Here is a 23,191-nt window from a genome sequence, read left to right on the forward strand (position 1 = left end):
TATTTTAAAAGTTAAGAAGTACTTAAGCCCTCCCGCCAAGCCACGGCTTTTTCCAAGGGAGAGTAAATATGTTATTTCACATATTCGATGTCTGTAAAAAAATATATATTTAAGGTTAAATATAAAATTTAAACAATTATTAAACTTTATCATTTCTAAGTCATTAAGGCTAGTATAAAACTTGGTTTGGCAGGTTTTTGTTGAACTTAAAAGCCCTATTCGGCGGGTTCAGTTGTATGGGGGTGGACCGATGTAAACCATTTTCAACAGGCTTCGTCTCTGGTACAATAGAATATCGAGTGCCAAATTTTATTGAATTATCTTCAAAATTGCGACCTGTAGTTTGATTACAAGTTTTAAAAGCCCTATTCGAGGGGTTTAGTTGTATGGGGGCTAGGTGAAATAATGGACCGATGTTAACCATTTTCAATAGGCTTCGTCAACTATACCATAAAAGATCATGTGCCAAATTTCATTGAATTATCTCCAAAATTGCGATCTGTAGTTTGATTACAAGTTTTAAAAGCCCTATTCGAGGGGTTCAGTTGTATGGGGGCTAGGTGAAATAATGGACCGATGTTAACCATTTTCAATAGGCTTCGTCTACGGTACCATAAAAGATCATGTGCCAAATTTCATTGAATTATCTCCAAAATTGCGATCTGTAGTTTGATTGCAAGGTTTACAAGCCCTATTCGGGGGTTCAGTTGTATGGGGGCTAGGTGAAATAATAGACCGATCTTAACCATTTTCAATAGGCTTCGTCCCTGGGACAATATAAGATTATGTAACAAATTTCATTGAATTATCTTAAAAATGGCGACCTGTAGTTTGATTACAAGGTTTACATGGACGGACGGACAGACGGACGGACAGGCGGACGGACATCGCTAAATCGACTCAGAAAATGATTCTAAGCCGATTGGTATACTTAAAGGTATAGGACCAATATTATTGTGCGTTACAAACATCAGCACAAACCCAATATACCCTCCCCACTAAAGTGGTATAGGGTATAAAAATTAAAAGATAAAAAAAAGAACTTTCTAAAATTAAGAAAAATATTGAAAAATGTATTTTTTTTAACTTAAAAAAAAGTTTCAATAAAACAGAAAGTCTTTACAATTTCAAAAAAATCTTATTTTTCAAAAAAACCTAAATTTTTAAAAATTATCTTAAAAATCAACACATATTGAAATCAGTAATGTATAAACATTCGTGGCAAAATGTTTCAATAATTGCGGCAAGTTTTGTAAAAATAAGTTTTTTCTAAACAATTCCTGCGAAATTTTTGCACTTTTATAACAACTTATTCCATTTTGGGCTTAAAACTATTGAAGTATTTTGTTATATTAATATTTATTCCCTACACCACTATAGTGCGTTATAAACATGAGTTTGTGTTGATGTTTGTTAACCCTTAAAGTATGCCAATCAGCTCGTCCGTCAAGATAACTTGATAAACATCCTCTTCTATTTACCCAAATGTGAACACTATTGAAAATAGTTGAAATCGGTCCATTAAAACGCTACCAATTTTTGTAATGATCAGATTTGACCCAAGCCCCCACACAAACTTCCCTTCAAAAGATGAATTGAAGGTCAAAATTCACTTCTAAATACTAATAACACGATTCAATTCAACATAAATAATTTTGAAGTAAACGCAAATATCTCTACCAAAATTACCCTTGCATGTGATCATGCAAGGGTAAGGACCTATACCCTTGCATGATCACACTTATAGAAAATTTCTTTATTGTCAACAATAAGTATTAAAATAAAAAATAAACTAAATTTTTTATTATTAAAAAAACATTTTAACATTCTCAATGATGTAGGATATCATACAGTCAGCCATATGCGACTAGGTATACTACATAATTACTATAAGTTTTTTTATCCAATCCAGAGTTTTAACAGTATTGCGTCAGTGAGCTCATTGCATTTACGTTAATTGGAAATAAATTGTAATGCATTGAAGCTTGTGTGTATATATGAAGCTAAATATTTATAAAAGTATACATACATACGTGTAATAATAATAGCTCTATTTAAAATTGTTATTTGTATTTTACAAAAATTGTTGCTGTTATTTGATTTTTTTCCACAAACACAGGAGATTTAAATGAGCAAAGCATTCAAAACACCTATTCATATACACGATTGAAAATTAACAAAATATTGTACATTTGTATGAGAAATAATTAGAAAAGTTTTTTATTTTAATTTTTGTTGTGAATAAACAAGAATGTATTATTTGCTATTTATTTATGGACTTTTATACCTAAACGTACTATATACACGCATACATATAAATATACTTTTTAAAATAAGTACACATACATCCATATGTGTATAAAGTACTACTACATTTACATCAAAAATAACTAATCTTTTTGTTACTATGTTTCTATCTCTATTACAAAATAAATAAATATTTATTCAAAAATTATATACAAAATGTATTTTTTGTATTAGGATTTTGTAAATAAAATGTGTCAACTTTAAATCGATTTCTATAAAACAACAAACAAACAAAGCATTACAATTTTATGACCGACTGAATGACAGACAATTTGATATTGTTGTGACACATTGATGTGAATATGTACACATATTTTGGGTACCAAAAAAAAAAAAAAAAAAACTAAACAAAATAAATAACATTTTGAATAGTTCACATTTTTACGTTTCAATTTAAAATTTCAATACTTTTCTTTAGTAAAGCAAATAAATACTCGTAAATAAAAATGTATTGTAATAAGATTATTACATACAACAAAATAAATTTCATTTAATTTTCGTAACACTGTGTTAAAGAAATACAGGATTTTTGAAAGACAAGATAATTGTATTAAGAACTTATTCACTTATATAAACTAAAGCTTTTTGTAATAAATCGATATTACTAAGAAAATTAAGCGACGAAGGGTCAAATCCTTTCACAAATAATTGGTGCAACCCAGTAAAAATCTAACTCAGAAAGTAAGCAGAATTCAAGGGAAAGATGTTGTCCCAAATTAAATCTTTTAGTTTTTGGCTGCTAATAATATTATAGTAGTCTATAGTCTAATATATAGTCCAGTCTATAGTCTAATATATAGTCCAGTCTATAGTCTAATATATAGTCCAGTATATAGTCTAAGTAGTCTATAGTCTAGTCTATAGTCCAGTCTATAGTCTAGTCTATAGTCTAGTATATAGTCTAGTCTATAGTCTAGTCTATAGTCTAGTCTATAGTCTAGTCTATAGTCTAGTCTATAGTCCAGTCTATAGTCTAGTCTATAGTCTAGTATATAGTCTAGTCTATAGTCTAGTCTATAGTCTAGTCTATAGTCTAGTCTATAGTCTAGTATATAGTCTAGTCTATAGTCTAGTCTAAAGTCTAGTCTATAGTGTAGTCTATAGTCTAGTCTATAGTCTGGTCTATAGTCCAGTCTATAGTCTAGTCTATAGTCTAGTATATAGTCAAGTCTATAGTCTAGTCTATAGTCTAGTCTATAGTCTAGTCTATAGTCCAGTCTATAGTCTAGTCTATAGTCTAGTATATAGTCTAGTCTATAGTCTAGTCTATAGTCTAGTTTATAGTCTAGTCTATAGTCTAGTCTATAGTCTAGTCTATAGTCTAGTCTAAAGTCTAGTCTATAGTCTAGTCTATAGTCTAGTCTATAGTCCAGTCTATAGTCTAGTCTATAGTCTAGTATATAGTCAAGTCTATAGTCTAGTCTATAGTCTAGTCTATAGTCTATAGTCTAGTCTATAGTCTAGTCTATAGTCGTTTCAATTTAAAATCAATTAACTAGACTATAGTCTAGTCTATAGTCTAGTCTTTAGTCTATAGTCTAGTCTATAGTCTAGTCTATAGTCTAGTATATAGTCTAGTCTATAGTCTAGTATATAGTCTAGTCTATAATCTAGTCTATAGTCTAGTCTATAGTCTAGTCTATAGTCTAGTCTATAGTCCAGTCTATAGTCTAGTCTATAGTCTAGTCTATAGTCTAGTCTATAGTCTGGTCTAGTCTAGACTTAAGTCTTAATAGATAAGTTTTAATAGATAAGTTCATAGTCTAGTCTATATTCTAGTCTAAAGTCTATTAAATCTAACATAAAGTCTAGCCTATAGTCTACTAGTCTATAGTCTAGTCTATAGTCTGGTCTAGTCTAGTCTTAAGTCTTAATAGATAAGTTTTAATAGATTAGTTCATAGTCTAGTCTATATTCTAGTCTAAAGTCTATTAAATCTAACATAAAGTCTAGCCTATAGTCTACAAGTCTACTCTTTCCCTAAAAGCGCCCAATAGTAAAACCAAATATAAGATAACAATCGTATGACGTAACAGGTTACATGATGGATTAAAATATTACTCATACAACATGTAGTGCATATTAAGTATTGAAGAATAATACTGTTGTATTGTAACTTGTAAAAGTTTTGACTCTAGGTTTATTTATCTTATATACTATATGCTATGTTCGTTTTAAAACAATACAAGTGTGTCATTGATTTTCTGAAATTGCATAAATTAAACTTTGTTTAAATTATAAAATGTCCATTCATACATATTATTATACACATTGTATTGTTTCCTCGCACCCCCTCACCCCACTTAATACTTTTACTAACAAATTAATACCAAGCATTGAATGTATTTTGAACAAAAACATGAAATTCGATATAAAAATGTCATCGAAAAAAAGCAATCCATTATTTATGACATGGTAATATTCATAAATACAATGTTTTTATTATAAATATTTGACTAAAATTTCATTGACATTATTTTCTCTGTGTTTGTGTCCTTTTTTTTTTGTTTTGTTTTGTTTCGAGTTACAAAACATGCAAATATTGGAACAAAATATAGAAGAAACGTTGAACATGCATGTTATTAAACAACATTTTCATTTAGTTGTTGTAGTTTTTTTGTTGTTTTTGTTTTGTTGTTGCATTTATTTTTCGTTTCTGTTGAAAACGTGCTAAAACATAAGCTGTTATCTTACTCATTCCCCTTCGTTTTGCTTTCTGTTATTATTTTATATTTATGTTTGCTGCAAAGTATGCAACAATATTTAAAAATTATGCAAAGCATGCAATTTACACAATATACAATTTACATTACATACATATGTACATATTTGTAAACATATACACATATCTGTATAACGGCAACTTTTTTGTATATTTCCTGCAACACACATATACATAGTTTGTGTATGAGATAGTATTTTGCTTGTATGCATGTTATTATAATCTTTTTGTGATCAAAATTTTTTTTGTTTGTTCTATGAGTGAGAGAGTGTGTGTATTTTAAGTTTGTTATAATATAATTGTTGTTGCTGCTGCAGTTCATGCAGTAATTTAAACCAGACTTGTCGAAAATATTTATTATACATATATTGTTTCAACATTTTTCCGAGTAAAACCTGTAATGCCAAGCAATATTTACAACTAAACTGTTTTACAAATTTTATAGTAAAAGTCGTCCGTTCGTTTTTTGGCAAAGAAGAAATGAACACAATATTAACGTTATAATGTGGGATCAAAGATAAAAATAATGATGTAATTATCATGTTCAGAAAATAATATTGTACATAAAAAAGGAAGAAATAGCATTAAAATACAGATATAAAAGGAAAATGTACATAGACTGAGACAAGTTGTATTACAACATAAATGAAATCTAATATTATGTTTTATGTCAAAAAGGTTTTGTTTAGAATATATTTGAATAAATTTAAATATTTTAAGGATATTTTCTGAAATAGTAATATTGTTGGCAGTTTTATAAGAAGATGCTCTCATAGTAAAGTATTGAACTTATTACAATAAAATAAGATCTATTACGATAACCCCAATCTGAATGTACCGATTAAAACTGATTCATTTAAAGCTATCAAATCCAAGACATTACGGCATAATTTCACATGAAAGAGAAAACCTGTAAGGAGTACCAAACAAGTATTTTGTCCTTTGTAGTACTAATTTTAAAAATATGAAATCTTGCTACACTTTTCAAAAGGTTTTTGAATTATATATTAGTATGTACTTTATTTAACAAATTATAACAAATTCTTTTGTTTCCCCAAAGCTCCTTATTACTGAATTTATGTAAAAATTTAATAAACATATTTTTGTTTAATTAAAATTCTCCATTAAAGGCACATTTAATTAGGCGCAAAGTATTTAACATAAATTTATTTTAGCTTAAATTACAAAAAAAAAATCAAAGGGTTTTTTCCATTCTGTTTCTGTATGCAAATAAATTTGATTCAAAATTTATTAGAAAACATAAATTATACGTGGCAATAATGTTTTACCCCCCACACGACATATTAATAAACATACACACAAGCATAAATAAATTTACTTTACATGACGTATGTATGGATGTGTAATTGTGTTATCAGCATAAACATACAAATACATATACAAACTCATAAATATTAATTTATATATTTATATTTTCCTTGAATTTATCAATAATTTATAAACAACGCATTACAGAGATATTATATATGGGAAAACACATTAATACATACATATGTACGCATCTATACAAATATCCCCAGAGAAAATTGGTTCGAATTCTTAGTAAATTTCACATGCTGATTTGTATTTGTAATTTATAGCATTTATAAAGTTAACTAAAACAACCAGAACAGACACACTCATAGTTAGATATTTAGAAAAAAACTCAATATTGGACCAAAATTCAAGGAATTTACTTGGTTATAAATTACACCTAAAAAACATGGTGGTTAATCCTTTCGCTGTATATTATTATTATTAATGTAATAAATGATTTTTGAAGGAAGTATTGGTTGTACAGTTATAAAACCTTCAGGATAAGAGTACCTATACTGTTAGCCACTCAATATGTCCTTCTAACAATCATGTATTGGTGCGGTGTATAACTGACATTAATTGGGTCGGTCTGAAATTGACGCAGATCTAAAAATGTTTAGTTAGTAAGATAAATAGATAGGTAGGTAAATAGATAGAAAGATAGATAGATAGATAGATAGATAGATAGATAGATAGATAGATAGATAGATAGATAGATAGATAGATAGATAGATAGATAGATAGATAGATAGATAGATAGATAGATAGATAGATAGATAGATAGATAATTAGTTAGTTCATTAGTTAGTTCAAGTCCCATGTTATTCAGAATTTAATAAACAAATATTTCATTGCATAGAATATTGTTTTCTATTTCATATTATATAAAAGTTAAATTCATTCACCCATTCGACACTCTAAATATTGTTCATTAAATTCGTTGTTGTTTTTGTAATTGTAAACTACCCGAAATAAATAATGCAAATAATTAGTTTAAATTGAAAATCCATGTTGTTTATTAATTAATTCAAATAATGACAATAACATTTGTAAATAATATTCTTTTGTATTATTTTAATTTTTGGTAAAATGTTTTATAATTTATTTATTTTTGCGCATTGAAATACAAAATGTCCAAATTATTTTCTAAATAATGAAATAAAAGAAAGTTATTAAAAACAGCTGCTGTTAAACTCATTAGCACAATTTAACTAAGTTTACCTTTTTTGCATATTGTAAATATTTTTTTGAAAATATGTAAAATGATATAAATAAACTACTGGATTTTATGATAATTTGTATTTTGATAGGGATTTGTTATTGTGTTGTCGTCTGTTACAATAGAAACCTCTTTTATGTCGTTTATTTGGTATTTAAAAGAACAGGCCCTTGTTGGATGAATATTTATTTATTAAAAAATTTAAAACGTTTATATTTTCCTTTAATTTCCTTCATTTTTTTTTAACATTTCTAACTTTATATAGCTTTTTAAAATGTATGAAAATATTGATTAGATATGTTAAAAATTTATAACTATTGTTGTGATTGCTAAATTTTCTATATTTATACATGTATGCAGTTTCATTTAGTAGTCTTTTTGTCTTTTCTACTAAATATTTTCTGTCACAACTAAATACTCAACTTGTAGTCCTAATCATTTTATTCTGTCTAAATACTAGTATATCCCAGCAGTTTTACAAATGGTAAAGGTATCAATTTCGGAAAGTATTGTTTTAAAATATTTAAAAACCAAACTTGAATATATATATTTTTAGATCATTTGACCAAATCAGAGAACAAGTCATATCTTAATTTAGTATCTCTAAATATGTAATGCAAAAAAAGTCAATGATTAATTTAGTGTTCGAAATTAAACTATAAAGCAGACACTTTAATTCTTTTCTTTACCAAAAATAGTAAAGTGTGGTGGATGTCTGTGAAGTGTCAATGTTTATTCAACCCGAACTGCAGAGATATATGTTTGACTGTACTTCATTTGTATATATTAGTAAATTTATTGTCTACATTTCCACATCTTTAAAATGATTTTATTGTTTTGAAAATAAACATGTTTTAAAATGCATTTAACAACTTATTCAAATAACAAATTGTTTTGAAATTTAATTTCTTTCTATTTTTTTTCTACTTTTTTTGCTATTGTTAATATCGTTAATAAATAATCTTAAAATTTATTTAATTGCAAATACTTTTTAAATGTAGAAAACAAATATACACATGTATGTATGTGTTTATGGAGATAAACTATATTTTATATATGTGTGTGTAAAAATATTTGTTTAGCAAGTTTGTGTGAATATTAAATCTGATTTTCCATTAGCTTAACAAATATAGTACTCAACTGCAAATATGGAAATTTACATACATACATAAACATTCACATACGTGTGTGAATATATATATGAGTTCCTATATTCAAATCAACAACAGAGTTACCATTTATTTAAAAAATAAAAAATATTTTTAAAAAATTTTATTAATATAATTTAATTTCTTGTGTAATTTAGGGCAACTCTTCTTACGTTACTGCTCATTTGTTTATACACAAACGTCAAATGTTAAATGTTAAACAACAACATGAACAAAAATCAAGAAAATAAACTATATTCTGATCATACAACATAGAAAACATGCCTCGTACGTTTGTTTACCCATACATAGATACAAACTTATATAGTTAGTACTTAAACTAAACATAACTACATTTACGTATGTATGTTTTTGTGTATTTTTACGACTATATTATAAATGTTGTCGATTTCAATAAAATAACATTGAGTTCAAGGTTTTTTTTTGTGAATATTTTTTTTCTAGAATACGCTACAGGACAATAAAAACAAAATACTAAAAGAAAAGTTTTTTTTATATTTAGAAAATTTTAGAGAATAAAATTTAAAATATTTTTTTTTAAATTTTGTTTTAAGAATAATATTTAAAATAATTTTTTTAAAGTAAAGTTTTTACTAAAATCTCTTTTGATAAGTTTAGGCTAAATTTTATTTTTATAGAAAATTTTTGCTAAATTTTTTAAGAGATACTCCCAAAATTTTATTTTTATAATAAATTTCCTTTAAACAATTTTTTATTGAAAATTTTTATTAAAATTTTATTAAATACAAAAAATGTTTGTCAAAATTTGTTTGAGACATTTAAGCAAAATGTGCTCTTTGTAGGACATTTTAACAAAAAAATTTTTACAACATTTTCACTAAAATTTATTTTTATAAAACATTTTTGTGTTTTTCATTCTCGTGTTATTTGTAGGAAGAGCAAGTGGTCCTGTCATCCATAGATCATATGAATTATTAAAAAGAAAGGGTTGAAATTGAAAACTATGTATTATGAAAATATTTTATTTGCCCTTTAATATTAATCATAACAAAAAAAAATAATTTTTTTAAAGTAAAGTTTTTACTAAAATCTCTTTTGATAAGTTTACGCTAAATTTTATTTTTATAGAAAATTTTTGCTAAATTTTTTAAGAGATACTCCCAAAATTTTATTTTTATAATAAATTTCCTTTAAACAATTTTTTATTAAAAATTTTTACTAAAATTTTATTAAATACAAAAAATGTTTGTCAAAATTTGTTTGAGACATTTAAGCAAAATGTGCTCTTTGTAGGACATTTTAACAAAAAAATTTTTACAACATTTTCACTAAAATTTATTTTTATAAAACATTTTTGATGATTTTTCTTTTTACAGATTTTTTTTCGTTATTTTCTGATTATGGAAAATTTTTGTATTTTTTATTAAATATTTTAGTAAAATTTTCTTTTTATAAAATTTTTCATTAACATTTATTTTTGTTGAAATTCTTCTTATTGAAAATTTTCATTAAAATTTTTTTTTTTTTTTATAAAAATTTTTGCAAAATTTCCTTTTATAGAAAACTTTTGTTATATTTTCTTTTATAGATAATTTTCGTTGGATTTTCTTTTTATTTTTTCGAAAAATTTTCTTTTTTATGGCATTTTTTAAAATGTTCTTTTTTTAGAACATTTTCGCTAAATAATCCTTTTATAAACATTTTCGATAAATTGCTTTTAAAACACTTTAGTCAAATATTCTTTGTATAAATCATTTTCGCTAGATTTTCTCTGCAAAATGTTCCTTTTATAGAACATTTTCGCTAAATTTTCATTTTTTAACATTTCTGCTAAATGTTTCTTTTATTGGAAATTTTCTTTTTATAGAACATTTTCACCAAATTTTCTTTTTATAGAACATATTTGCTGAATTTCTTTCTATAGAACATATTTGTATTTTAGCTAAGTTTTTCTTTTTTTAAATTTTCGTAAATGCTTTTTATTTGAATTTCGCAGAATTTTCTCTTTTTTTTTGGAAATAGGCGCAAAATGTTCCTTATTTTTTTAATTCTATTTTTTTTTTTTCGCTAACAAGTTCAATTATATATCAGTGCTTCTCCTGTCTTCTACTAATGTAGTTTATTCCTCTATTCGACTTAAACCTAATCTAGTTTTATTCTTTTACATCGCTTGTTTTTTCCATTTAAAATTGTTATATTGAAACAGATTACACTAAACAAACAAACAAACAAACATATTAAAAATAGTTAATACACAAAAACACATATACATCCTGTCAGAGAGGGAGAGAGAGAGAGAAAGAGATGTGAATCTAAATTTGAATGTGAACAAAAATTATGCATTTTACAAATCATGATAAAAAAAGTTCTTATGAATAAAAAATTTAGAAAAAACAAGGAAATTTCAAAAATAAAATAAATATATGAATGCAGAAAAAAGTACTAGTATCAAGTTGCTCTTTTGACGCCGGACACATGAAATACTACAAACAAGTAATAAATACACACTACGAATACGATTTTTATTTTATTCTTTCTGTTCTTTTTTCTATATTTTTAATTAAAAAGTTTGTTAAATAGAAATACCGGAAATGTGTTTAGACTGTATTACTTTAGAGTTTTTTTTCATTTTTGCATTAAATAAAACTACGTTTTATTTTTCTTCTTTATTTAGAACAAAATTTAATTGCTGATACGTCCATGTGTTCATATGAGCGTATACACATACGTATTTTAGAAGTATATATATATCAGTGCATGCTGATGCATGCATGTGTTGAAAAGTTTATCTAAATCTGCATAGCTACTTTTTTTGAAATTTTATTCTTATTGCAACATTTTTATTTTTATTCTTTGTGTTTTGCTTTAATTTGTTATTTTTGGGCCTTTTTAGTGTCTGTGTGCTTTTTAGATTTGCTAAATAAAAGTTAAATGAAATTTTGACCGGATGTTTAAATTGAAACGAATATTTTAACTAGTATGCTTTTAGGAGGGGACAACATGCAAGTGTTTTTCATTCTCGTGTTATTTGTAGGAAGAGCAAGTGGTCCTGTCATCCATAGATCATATGAATTATTAAAAAGAAAGGGTTGAAATTGAAAACTATGTATTATGAAAATATTTTATTTGCCCTTTAATATTAATCATAACAAGATCAATTAACCATTTTTTATAATTAATTTCTGTTTCTTTTCTATTGCAGGTATGTTTTCAACTTTATACAACTTTAAAACCTTTATTGTAAGTCCCTTCAAATGTATCTCATTTAAAGCTCATTATAAGTTTCCCATAAATCTACTTTTTTATTTATTCTCTCGTTTTGGAGATTAATGTAAAATTTATACCCATAAATCAGTGTTAGGTTCATAAATTCTTTAGCCCATGTTACAGCCAATTAGAAAAAAAGCAAAAAATTCCGTTTTTGTCATTGTCCTTATTGTGGTTGTTTTGTCAAATATTGTTTTTTATTGACCTCAAATTAAAGAGAAATCTTTTAAAAAGATGCGATCATAAATCATAATCTGGTAACTAAAATCAACTTAGAGTACTAATGTGCGTGTATTGTGTAAATATAAAAAGTATTCGATTTACTTAAATACATCCCGGTAGTTCTAACAGGCGTCATTTTAGTATTCTCAAGTATTCGCATGTGGTTAATTGCCACCCACTCTACCGTACCTTAGTAATAGGTAGGGAGGAGTCAGTTACAATTAGAGTCAAAAAAAGAAAAAAATTAATTGGCTTCTCGTTTTTTAGTAGTTAGTGTTCTAGTAGACGGGAAATGAAGGGTAATGTTAAAAGAGCGCACATTAGGCAAAATATAGACCTATGTGTATTTCTTTTATACTAACTAACTAAGTAACTAGAATAAATTTAATCTTTTTCTTTTTATCACCCGAAATTTATCAATTACAAACACTTCTTGGGTATCGCCACCACGAACTACAGGTATACTTAAATACAATATAAACATAATTTCACAATGTTTGTGTAAGTGCGTGTAAATGTGGTTGTATGTTTACTAAATACACGACATTAATATGAATGTATTTTAGTTGTTATTGTTGTCGTTAACAAACATATACATGTACATAAATCATATTTTGACATTCTTACATCATGCTCAATTATTACACAGTACAAGGATAACAAATACATACATACTGGCTTTCAAAACGCTTATTTATACTATAGTAAAGTCATAACTCAAAATGTATGTTTCCAACACCGCTTACTAAACCAATAAGAATGTTTATATTTAACTATGTTAAGTTATACCCTCGAAATTATACCATCCACATCGATACTAATAAAAGGGCGAAAACCTTTTTATTGGGACTTGGGTCAGTTTTAGACCAAACTCTTCAGAATATGAGAGAGTGATACATTTTTAATAACAAAAATAGTCTCGAACTCGAAAAGCTACTGATCTGTGCTATTTGAGTTTGTCTCGTGAAACCAACCGCAATGCCTGATAAAGGCGTTTAGGTTATCTATTTAAGTCCCTGATAACACTGAGGTGTTCTCCAGAAATCGATCACCCAGATACCGAAGTCGGATGTCCTGCAGTGCTGGACAGTGGCAAAGAAGATGTTCCATTGATTTCTCTTCTTCCTCATCTTGACAGCATCAGCAGTAGTCGTTATAAGGTAATCCAAGTCGCATTGCGTGGTTACCAAATTTACAGTGTCCAGTGATAACAGCTGTTGTTTTACTGAGTTGGGTTCGGCTGTATCTTAGAAGATGGTCCGTGCGCTCATTATCAAGATTTGGCCATATCTTCTTTGTCTGAGTACAAGTTTCTTGTGAGAGTTCATTAAACATGTTATCCACAAGTCTTTTGCATACTCCTATCGGAGTACCGCAGAAATGGTCTATGTCCGAGTCGGTCAACTGCGCACCCGCCTTCGGGAGTACGATGTTTGAATGTCTCGCCATCGTATTTAAGGATGTCCGGCATTCCTGGACTAGTCGTGATGTCAGGGACTTAATTGTAGCTTGACTGTCGGTAAAGAATAGGATATCTCTGTTTGATATCTCGTGATACCAGTGCCAGGGCTAAATCATTACCAATTCTAAAAGTAATCCTAATTCTAAATTCTGGAATGGAAATACCGCCCCCTACTCGTTCTACTCGTTTAGAGCCATCTGTGTACACGGATAGGCTTCGTGGAGAGCGATCTTCTTCCAATCCCGTATTTTCCGAGATGATGAAAGTGAAGCTTCTCTGGGGGAAGGGCTTGGGGACACAGTAATCAATATTTACCGGTAGATTTCCTATCCTATCGGTAATACTAGCATGTCTATATGGTTTGTAAGACTACGTTTATTGCATTCAGTCTGAATGCCGTCGTGAGTGCTATTTTACTGGCCAACAAGTCCGTCGGGATCCAATTAAGTAGCACGACTAGGGATTTCGTGGAAGTTGATCCCAGCGATCCAGTTATCAGGATCGAATTTCTTGTTTATTTTAAATTTCATTAATCCACACAATGTGAATCGATTGTTCTCTTTTTAATTGTGTTTTAAAGGCGGATGGACGGACGTTGCTAGATCGTTTAATAAGCATTAAACAGTACTTGTCAGCACCTACGCTGTGAAAATTTTCAACAGCGCTGTGTTCCTCAAGTCGCCTTGTTTTACCCGTAAATAAACTATTATCTTTAGGATTTAAAACAGTTAAAGCTTGACAGCTTTTTCTCCAAGTTAAGACAATCTTTAAGTAAATGAAATTTTGTGTGTGTATGTGTTAAGATAACCTCTACATTCCTTTATTGATTTCAAAACAATTGTGATTTTAATTAAAATTTTAATGGAATTAAATAGTTTTTGTTGTAGAAATTGTTGTCGCATAAACAAATACTCATATACATAGTCCAAGGTTAGCTTTGACAAAACAACCTGTCTCAACGTGAAATAACAAATTAAATTTCCAATTATCGTAAACAATATTATAACTTACTCATCAAAAACTGTCGTGTACACACATACTATATTGTTACAGAATTTTATTAAATACATTCACTAAATAATTAAAACTTTGTTCATTTTAACAAAATAAAACAAATCAAAATTGTTGCTAAATAAATTTCTTTTTTCCTTGTTCACCCATTAAACCCACAAAAAAATAATAATTTTTATTAATAAACATCACTAAATGGTTTAACCAAGTGTATGACCATCAATTTGTTTATTATTATTATGTACTTGAAAAACAAATAAATATAAACAAACAAATAAATAAGTACTTAATTATTTATAATGAAAACAAATCATATAAAATGATAACTAAATAAATATTAATATTAACACTTTCCAATGCGACATGCCACTATATGTAAATAAGATTGATGATCATAATGATGGACTCTGTGCATCCATCCATTAGCATCATTCAATGCTTTTTACCAAATTTTATGCCATCTGTATTAAATATAAATCACAAATGACGTTGCAACTATTAAATAAATCCCCAATGGTCTGTTTTAAAATACTAAATCTAAAGTTTTTGAATAAATAAACCAAATAAATAATAATAACAAAAAATTTATGAAAAAAAGCTTTTTCAAGTATTTAAATATAATATGTGATTTAATATTCAGTTTTAATTGAGATTGAAGTGAACTAAAATGTTTATTTATATTTATTTGTTTGTATATAGTTAAGTGTTTGAAACAATCTGCATATGGTTAAACCACAGTCTGAACCACTTTTACTTAATTTGCAAAAGCAAACAGTGAAAATCAAAAGTGTTGTAAGATGAATTTTTTACTCTCTGGCGATGTATGATTTAAAATTTATAGGATTAATATCAAACTTAAATCATTTTAGATTCAATACATTTAAGAATAAAAAAAGAATAGATATGTACTTGAATACCAGTTTCAAACTTAAGTTATCAATAAATGCTTAAAACAAGAACTTACTGAGATCACACTGATCACAATGTTAAGATACTCAGTTTCCTTGCAGTAATTCTTAAGAATTTTCCAATCAGTGTTAGTGAGGAAATATTTCCGGAATAACATCATTTCCAAGATACTGGGATCTAATTTCGACGAATACCTGACAGTGGAAAATAAAGTGCTCCTGAGTTTCACTGTCCTCTCCGCATGCTCTACATTCATCTGAAACCGCAAGTTTTGATGATATCGTTATCCTGGACACATAAAATACATACACTCAGAATACGTACCATAATAATAACTTCAGACTTGCTTATTTTGAGAAAATTGGGGTTTTCATTATTCCAAGATGGCTTATGGGATTCTCTCATCCATAGTTTTAATTCAGCTTTAGTTGCTTCGAATGGTTTTATGTTCATCAGGTTAACAAACTCGAACTTAATTTCCTGTATAAGTGTTACATTCGCCATTTCGTTGCCGACTACTCCCTAGTTCCCATGTAAACCTTACCTCTGTGAGAATACTCAGTTAAAGTTTCTTAGAATCCACTTTGAATATTTTATTCTATCATCTTATATCGCCCTAATTATCTTCTAAATGTCGGTAAATATATTAAACCCTGTAGCGCTTAGACTTCATCCGGAAAGCTTGTGTTATGATTAGGTAAACGGATGTATATTTCTGTTTCTGGTCTTCAATATAGAACCTTAGACCAATTTTGAACCCCCAATTTAGGTTGTTAATTAACAATTTGTATTTTTTTCCTATACGTCGAAATTTTGAGATAAAGTGGTTTTTGTTGAGCAACCTTCCTTAGTAGTGATGGAAAAATGTTTGAAAATGAGAATTGATTTTTTTGGGTGCTTGCGCCTGTTTTGGGAACCTAACAATCTCAGGAAAAAAATACAATAATATAAAATGTACGTCTCCTTTAACCCACTTTTTATTAGATTTTTTTAATTTTGGCCCTATTTTTAAAAAATTGGTATAAACTAGTGTTATTATAAAGCTGTGTAGATGCTGAACTTTTGAAATTACTCTTAACTCTGGAAATTACCTAATGTGCTTCAGTTGCAATTGTAATTCAATTTGACAGTTATTGTCTCATAATTAGAAAGAAGAGAAATTACAAATAGTGTCGTAGGAACTTGGTTTTAATAACATTTAGTTTTAATAAAACTAAAAAAATATTATACTTGATATTGCAGTTATCTCTTTTTTTCTCGAACACTTTTACCACACACTGTTTATTTAAAAGAGTAAACATATGAACCATTAAATGTTGTTTTTTTTCATATTGACCATTAAATGAATTATGTATAGTGTATAAAAGGTTATAAATTTAATTATAGTTATTGACGGTTTTAATAATAATGATGATGGTACTCGTGGTATATACAGTTTTTGTTTTGTTTATATTCCATTATAAGTATTGCCATCATTTCTAACTTAGAAAGCATAGAATGAGTGTAATGTATAATGTAAATATATAATAATGTACTGATATGAAAGCTAGATCGACTTCGTCATTAGCACAAGTAGAACATCTAGTCGTATGAGTAATATGTGATTATAAATTGATAAAGAAAACCTAAAACATTTTTATTCATCATTTACATATTTATAAGAACACTAACAGATGTTTTTTTTTTAATAATTGCATTCCATAAACTACTTAACGCTTTCAAATTTATTAAATCCTTGAAGAGAACCTTAATTTTTCCCAAAACACTAAACAATTTTCTGATAGCTGTTAAGAAAATTAAACAATTTTTAAAACACAGACACACACTCACAAATGTTGCCAAACAACCATTAAAATACACGAATCAAAATTACACTTCTATTAACAGAAAAAAAGAGCAAAAAGGAAAAACTAAAACATTCAAGAAACAAAAAAAAAAACACAAATAACATCTGTGTTCGTCTTGTACTTGTTGTATGTGTTAAACATGTGGTTGTATTGTTTCGAAACAAAAACTTTTATTATACAACCATAAAAATTAACAAACACACACCCATACCCAAATGTTTGAAATGTTTTTTACGGGATTTTCAGGATATGGAGAAAGAATAGTAATTTAAAATGTTATTGTTAGTGTATATCACTTTTTAATACCCTACATGAGTTGTGGAGAGGATATTATGGATTTGTGGTAATGTTTGTAAGACAAACACCTTTTTTCGTAGATTAATTAATGAATTCAATTCAATTTATTTAAAAAAATGTCCGTTATTTGGCCAATGCTTTGATATAATATTTAGTTTTAAATATTACGTTATATAGTTAGGGATAATTTCGAGGTCTGGAGAAAGTAATTCAAAGTAATAAGTTTTTCTTTAGATTACTTGATCATACTAAAGAGATGTTTAACTTTACCCTATATAACTTAAAGGTACTAAAATAACGTTTAGGAAAAATACTGTCTTAAAGGAATCCCTTAATTACTGGGGTATCTAACAGACTACTTTTTTATTAGAAAGAAACGATTAACGTTTTTTTTATTAAACAAAAAACTCTATAATTAAAACAGCTTTGGCAATAATATCAACAAAAAACACACATATCTACATATACATACATACGTAAATACATACAAACACATGTATGTATATACCCAATTAAAAACATCAATTTGGTTGCGAGTGAATAAGGAAAGAGGGAGTGAGTTAAGTTTTTTTGTAAATGCCAAAGCACGTTGATAAAGATTTTCGTGCTTAAAACAAATTTTCCAAATTGTTGTTTAAAAATAATATCAAAAACTGTTTTTTTGATTTTTTATTGTTTTACCTTTTATCCCTTGTTCATGAAATTAATGAAAATTTCATTTATAAAACTTACACAAAAAAGGTAAAGTTTGCACATGAAAAAGTTCCATAAATGTATACTATCATTTACACACACAAAAACCAAATACCCTCATACTATTTAAGAAATAACAAAACCAACAAAAGCAAAAGAGAAAAAACCCATAATCAAAGAATCATTTTAAAATTGAACTTTATGTTCTAACGTTCGAAGAATTGAAAATAATTTGAAAAATAAGAAACAGGATCACAAGTACCAACGACAACAACAACAACAACTACAAAACGGAAATGTTACTTTTGAGGTGTTATACACAATTTACAAACAATGAATGAAAAGTGAAACAACAACTAAACTTTTTAAACTCAAATCGATTTTTATTGTATGCACCTGTTACTGGGAAGGAAATTTTAAGATATGACATGATTTTTTTGTAAATATTTTGCGCCAATACATTTTTGTATTGAAAAACTTTCGTATTATGTTTTATTTTTTGGCACTTTATACTTTAGATGTCAGATAGCGCGCCTTTACAATTTGTCTAAAAAATATTGTCGACTTAAAGATTGTTTTAAATTTTAATAATAAAAAGGAGAGAATTTGTAAATGTTAAAATAAATATCCAATTTCGTTTAACAAGCATTTGTCTTGTTTTCAACAAATACAAACGATTTTTACAGGATTATAAATTTATTAGTGAAGGATTAAAAAAAAGAAAAATTTTGTATAATTATTTGAGAAAAGTGCTCTAATTAGTAGTGTGCTATTTCAATCAACTTAGCGATCGTGGGTTCATTTTTAATATTTAAATACTGAAATATAGAAAAAATCTCTCACTGTAACTTCATTAAAAGCGAACAGTTTTTACCCTCAGCAATTTCCCTTAAATTTGTTACATATTTTTACATATATATTTCGGTATAAGTTCGGTTCACAAAGACAAATAAACTACTGTGGGGATAATATTGCGAATGAGTTGATGTCAAATGAATAAGAGTCAGAATAAATCAGAAGTATACAGAGCCCATCTGCATACCTATAGTTAATAATGTCGGATGCAAAAGTTGTATTTTGTTAAATTATTTGATAGATTTGTTATATACCGTAAACCATCTAATATAACACGAAGTACTTCCCAAAGAATAACATTTACCACTAAGCACTATGTAAGAAGATGCTAAAATAACGCCCAACACTCAAAAAAATAAAAAACTAGATTTTAAGTTTTTTTGGTGATCCCTTTTTAAAAAACTTCGAAGTTTTAAAAAGTACATTTTTTAAAAAATATTTTTAAATATTTCTGCTGATAAAAGAAATTATAAACTTGGTGTCAAGCTATCAAGAAGAGTTGTGTTATTTTTAGTTAATTTTATTAGAATCAAGAGATGTAAAAAATTCGCAATGGTTTTGTATATAATGTGTCTATTAATCTTATTAATGTTAAAATTATTTATGTCAAAATAGTTATATTATTTAAAAATAAATAATTTCGAAAAAATAGCCTAAAAATTACATCTTGAGAACGACTTCAGAAGTAGTTCATTTGGAATCAAATAAAAAGGACATCCCTCCATTGACAAGTTTGTGTAAAGTTAATCACTTCTTCAATTCTTTTTCAACATATCCTTGGACCAAATTCTACTTCCTTTTTCCCTTCTTTGGAAGTACTAGGAAATAAGGTCGGAAGTCAGATGTTAATATAAAGTACGAAGGTATCAAAATCTTTTAAATACCAAAGAATCACCAGGTGGTGCTTTTCTCATCTACAACTCTACAACGTCCATATCGGTCAAACAATTTATAAATGATCTGTCTTGTGATCTGTGTTGGGTTCTATCAAAAGTAGTATAGGGTGATTTTCAAGTCAATTTACACTTCAATAAATAAAGTGGCATGTGTAATGTCCCTCTCTACTGCTGTCCTTCCCTAGCCGCAAATTCCAATATTTAAAAGTTATATTAGTCTATAATTAGTGGATCTAATATAACTTATAAAGTTTAGAATTAGCGGCTAGGGAAGTACATTAGTAGAGAGAGACATAACATGTGCCAAGGTATTCAGTGAAGTGTAAATTGAATTGAAATTCAAAAATAGTCTTTGTATACCACTGTGCCACCGATGGTTTCATTTGACTTTGACTCTTTTTGTTTGAAAGAAAAAGAAACTATTTTTATCAGAACCAAAAGCGAGAAATATACTAATATATTATATATTAACGAAAAATGTGACAAAATGTTTTAACCATTAAAAGAATAATTCAAATTGATTTTCCACTTTTGTCTACATAAATAATTTATGTAAGTCAGGAATATCTTAAACTTTCCATTGGAGTTGCTCTTGGCTAGACTGTTAATAACTTTAACTTGTCCCTGTATGTTTGAAAACATTTACTAAAATTATGAGTTTGTTAGTTATATGCTGATTTCAAATAAACTGACCCTTTTTCATGTTACTGCTTTTAAAGGAAGCATTAAATTCATAAAAAACACACTCATTTTATGCTAAAATAAACACATTTAAGTACTAATAAACCTCAAAAAGCCCTTATTCATATTTTTGATTAGTGACAAAAGGCAAAAAATGGAAAAAATAAGTAAATAAGAGATTTAAGTAACTCTGCACAAAATATGTAAATTTATGTTAGTGCTTAGGTGGCAAAAGATGTTAAGTCCAACATTTTAAAAAAAAAATATATAGAAAATAATAGAATATGTAAATTTACAAGTCATAAGCAAAATTGTAATTTTAAAAAACTATTTGAACATTTTTGTAAAGTTATTCAAATTTTCCCTCAAAGTATCATAATTCTATAAATAGATTTTTGCCGTTCTTTGTTTGTATTTTAGATATTTCAGGCCAATTGCATAATTTTAATAAAGTGACTTAACACTTTTATACCCTAAACCTTACAAGTGTATAAAAATGATTATGTGTACATGTGTTGAGTTGTGCGTGTGTGTTAGTTATATTGAACATTTGCTGTCGAATTTATTGACTCATTTTACATTAACAAGAAAAATATAAAAATTGACGACAAAATATTTGTGTTTTTATTTTACTTCTTTTATTATTATGACGAGTTCTTTTATTTTTTTTTTCGTTTCTACTCAAAATTGACTAAAAACCAACAACAACTCTCAATTTGTCAATGATCACAACCAACGAGCAACCCTCATAAAACAGTTAAACTCCCCAAAAGCAACAGCAACAACAAGAACGACAACAATAGCATACAAAATTCATTTAACATGCTAAACACATACTACAAACGTCTGAATGTCAGATAACCAGATAGTATACTACATATAAGGACGGACAGACCAAGAGACAGACAAAATGAGGGTTGAAAATTGTTGTAATTTTTATGTTTCTGCTTTTTTTTGTGTTTTTAGTGCGTGAATAACCCTTAATACAAAATATAGACAATTTTGTCGTTCGTTCCATTTATTTCTTTCCTTTGGAATATTTCAATTTGCCTTCGCATAGAGAGTTTAGACTAAAGTCAAATCCTAATTATATGAATTCCTTGCAAAGGACTTTCTATTTATGTTGACATACCCATCCATTTGTATTGCACTGTAAGGACAATAAAGTATAAAGTTGTCAGTAAGTTAATGCACTATTCCTTCCATTTTCATACCAAATTTAAAAAATCGGCTGCAAAAAAAAACCCGGAGAGGGTGGTGTGTGGTAGTAATGGTGGTGGTATTGTTGGTGGTGAAATATTTCTTTTTGGAATGCAACTTTGTTATTTTTAGAACTCAATATGAATTTTTTGTAAAAGTTTGAACTCTATCAGTCTTTCGGTTATAGTTCGAAGTTAGTAACCGTACGTTGTTGTGGCAACAAAATAAAATAAAAAATAAATATTATTTTTTTTGTGTTCCAAATGAATTTAATCAATTTTCGCATTAAAACTGTAGGCGTAAATCAAATCAGAAAATAAATTCTACCCAGAAACAAAATAAATACTTATATAAAATATTTAATAATAGAAATTTAATTAAAAAAAAATAAAATAAATATTGTAGTGAGCGTGTGTGTGTGTTTAACAAATAATTGTGATAAAAGAAAATAATAATTATATTGTTAATTACTTGTGAAAATAAATCAGCCGCAAACAAAAAATTTAATAGAAAAATTATTGAAAAAAATAATATTATTGTTTTATAATGTTGCAAAAATGGTGTAAAAAAAATTAAATAATAATATACACATTAAAATATAAATTGTGCTAAAAATTTGTGCTGGTGTAGTTTATTTAAAAAAAAAAAATCAAATGAAAAAATTTAAAAATTAAAAATTAATTAACAAATAACAAATATAATACATAAATGCAAGTACATACACTTATATTACTTGTAAAAAGGATAAATACATAAATAAAAATATTTTAAATTACCATTATATTTCCTGTCCATAGTAATACGGTAATTAAAATTATTTTATTTAATTTTAAAAATATATATATAACATTATAATATTTCCGCATAAAAAGTATTTTTAATCAAATAAATAAAATGATTTAATTGTTGCTGTTTATAAACGTTTGCAAAGAATAGAGAATTATAATAATCAAACTATTCCCATGACAGATAACCCATACATAGGTACATGTCTAATATCGTGTACTTGGACAAAGTACCATAATGTGTTTGAATACTTTTTCAACCTGTGACTATAATTAATTTTTACTGACTATGCGACAACTTAGCCTATATTGTTCGTCAATGGCTTCCTTGTAGATACATTATATTGGTCTATAAGAGAAACGATATATTT

At 27.2% G+C, this 23,191-nt stretch overlaps 1 protein-coding gene across 7 annotated transcripts in view; it reads left to right on the plus strand.

Annotated features, from left to right (window-relative positions):
• Positions 1-23,191, plus strand: part of LOC111686740 (probable serine/threonine-protein kinase DDB_G0282963) — a 181,674-nt gene that overhangs the window by 120,581 nt on the left and 37,902 nt on the right. The window contains exon 1 of one of the 7 annotated variants that reach the window (XM_046945622.1): positions 22,697-22,839. The exons of the other annotated variants lie outside the window; for them this stretch is intronic. The gene's annotated coding sequence lies outside the window, so the exon portion shown is untranslated. Of the gene's footprint in view, positions 1-22,696; positions 22,840-23,191 lie in introns of those variants that run through there. 7 annotated transcript variants of the gene reach the window in all.

The sequence above is a fragment of the Lucilia cuprina genome, chromosome 3, assembly GCF_022045245.1.
Source record: "Lucilia cuprina isolate Lc7/37 chromosome 3, ASM2204524v1, whole genome shotgun sequence".
Lineage (NCBI taxonomy): Eukaryota > Metazoa > Arthropoda > Insecta > Diptera > Calliphoridae > Lucilia > Lucilia cuprina.